The sequence below is a fragment of the Fukomys damarensis genome, unplaced genomic scaffold (genome assembly GCF_012274545.1).
Source record: "Fukomys damarensis isolate Sample0158 unplaced genomic scaffold, DMR_v1.0_HiC HiC_scaffold_36, whole genome shotgun sequence".
In the NCBI taxonomy this organism is placed as follows: domain Eukaryota; kingdom Metazoa; phylum Chordata; class Mammalia; order Rodentia; family Bathyergidae; genus Fukomys; species Fukomys damarensis.
Genome location: NW_022900948.1, coordinates 45,036,164 through 45,039,133, shown reverse-complemented (window position 1 = coordinate 45,039,133; position 2,970 = coordinate 45,036,164).

The following is a 2,970-nucleotide window of genomic DNA, read 5'->3' as shown; positions in this document are numbered from 1 at the left end:
CCCCCGGCCTTCGGAGGCGCAGAAAGGAGCCCATTGTCCGTGAGAAATACATTTTGGGGGCCGAGAGAAAGCCCGTCTTTCTTTTGAACTTTAGCAGAAAGTCTCTGCCCGAGCACTCAGAGGCACAAACTTGTCCCCTCCTCTCCCGGGGCTTCGCGCGCAGTCTCCTCCCGAAACATCTGCCGGGGACAAATCCACCCTGGAGGGCAGATCGCGCTGGCTTTAAGCCCCGCGAACTCATTAAAAAGATATTAGCGGCGGAGGCCGTCCCGTCCCGCGCAGGTATCGATCGGATCGCCGGGGATGATAGCCTCCCACAGCTGCGCGCCCGGCTTCTCGGCCCAGGCGTCCCGGCCCGCTCTTCCCTGTCCTCCCCTCTTCCGCGTCCTCCTGCCACGCTCCTGTGCACCCCCAGGCTCAGCCTTTCTGGGCTCCATCCCCACGGGGCCGAGGAAACTCCCCTTGAGTGGGGCCCATTTGTTCCTGCGGAACACTTGGGGTTCAAGGGCGCCCCCGCCCGCTGGGACAAAGGCGACCTGGCCCTGCCCGATGGCCACGGCCAGCAAATAGGGACAGCAGGTCCCCAGCCCCGCCCCACACCCTAATTAGCCTCGGAGGCCCCAGGGCGCCCGTGTCCTGCGACCGACCGACATAGGTCAGGACCCCTGAGCCACCAGCTCCTCGGTCGATGGGTGACCGGACCCAGGGCCTCTGCCCGCCACCCTGTCCCAGCCCCCCACACCTGTGAGGCCAGCACCACAGCCCCAGGATGGGTGCGGGGGGCACCTAGGGGAGAGATGCTGGGGGAGAGAGACACTTGGACACCAGGACAGAGGCCACCAAAGGGGACCCTGAGGCTCGGGCTTCTGGAGGAGGTTGAGGTAGAGGGAAACTGAGGCAGAGGTTGGAGGAGATGAAGTAAAAATCTGCCAAGTGGAGACACAGAAAAGGAATAAGCAGAGGCTGGGATCGCAGAGGACCCCACGGTGGGGGGAGGCTCTTGGGGTCAGAGAACAGTGGAGCAAGGGACACGTGGAGGAGCTCAGCACACGGGAGTTGGGGTGTAGGTGGGGAGAGAGAGGGTCCCTGAGGAAACCAGGAACCTCCTGCCTCACCCTGGGGTGTCCACTGGGTCTTCTATTCCAGAAGTACTTACTGAGCACCCATTATGGCCGGCTCTTAGGGACCTGAGGCCCTGTGGTGACCCAGGCAGTCCCTGTCCCTGCTCACACAGCCCAGCTTCCAGGAGGAGAAACCAGTCCTAGGCCACCCTGGTGGCTCTGAGGCCTTGTCCCTTGGCGTCCAGGGCCAGTACAGGGTCCTGGCACACAGTGGCGCGCCTGCCTGTGACCGCGTGGCTTCTGTTTCTTCTGTAGTGGGGAGCAGGAACGTGCGCCCCTGGTGTGGGGCTGGAGAATGGACTTCAACCCCACAGTGACACTGACGTGAAGTTGCCATTTATACTACTGTCTGTCCCTCCAAGACGCTTTGGTCCAAATGAGTGCGTTTTCTGGGTCCACTGGGAAATGCCCAGGGCCTGGAGATCATCGAAGGTGTATCCAGCCTGGCCCCAGCCAGGACAGGTTAGGACTCAGGCACCCCCTCCCTGCTCTGAGCCTCTGTTTCTTCGGCATGGGGATAACAATAGAACCTCCTCCATTAGGAGCGTTTTTTTGGGGGAAAGGATTTGAACCCAGAGGTTTTTAACTGAGCTATACCCTTGGCCTTTAAAAAAAAATTTTTTTTTTTTAAAGACAAAGTCCTGCTAAGTCACAAGTTGTCCAGACTGGACTTGGAATTTGCAATCCTCCTGATTCAGCCTCCAAGAGTTGCTGGGATTGTAGGCAAATGCTACCCCTGCCAATGTGGGAAAGTTTTTGTGAAGGATAGAAGATAGTGCGTGAAAGGCTCTCAGCTGGGTGTGGTGGCGCTCACCTGTTACCACAGCACGCTGGGAGGCTGAGGCAGGAGGATTGCCAATTCAAGCCTCGCCTGGGTGCTTAGTGACTTAGTGAGAACTTGTCTCAAAATAACAATAAGAGGTCAGTGTGAAGGCCCTGGGTTCAATTCCTAGTACTAAAAACTTTAGTGCTTGACGTTTGGGGGAATAAGGAAAGTACAGATATCACCTACCAAGGGCTGATGAGAGCAAAACCAGTGTGCAACTGACCAAGCTGTTGCAACAACAGTGATGATGGTGTAATGAACATTTGCCAGGCACCCGTTGGGCTCCAGGTGCTATTTTAAATACTTCACATGGATTGTCTCCACCTGTGCTTTCTCCATCGCACCAAAGCGGCTGTTTTAATTACTCTCTCCAGCTCTCAGAAGGGGAATTGAGTCATTGAGGTGTCAAGTGTCTTGGCCAGGAAGCTTCTGGCCCCAGGAAACAGCGAACCTGACCTCAGTGGCTGATGTAAGAAAGGGGTTTATTTTCCTGCATGACACTGCGGAGGAACGTAGGGGTCTGTGGGACTTGAGCAGCTCCAAGATGAGAAGCCTGAGATCCCTCGTTCTGTTGGTCACAAGATGGCTGCTGCGGCCCTGCCCTCACATTCAAGCAGGAAGGAGAAAGGGGCAGAGTGTCCTTGGCAAGCTCAAGGTCCCACACACTCAATGGAACAGCGACGAGACTGGAATCCTCCAACCCAAACTCAGGACGGGGATCTTAACCATGGCCTCCTGGCTAGGGCAGCCAAACCGAGGTCGTGGGACTCAGAGGGAATTGGAAAAAGCCAACCCCAAGAGGCTGCTCTGGGCACAAGGGGCGTGGAGGAGCTCGGGCCTGGCCCCGGGTGGTGCTTGGGCAGAGGTGGAGGTGTGAGCTGGCTCCAGAAGGACAGGGAGGCTCTGGCCTGGTTCCCTCCCCTGTGCTGGGCACAGGGCATCCACAGCTGGCAGATGGTGTGGCCCAGATACTCAGACCTGGGCCCAGCAGCGTGCTGGGTGCTGAGCTCAGTCCCCCAGACC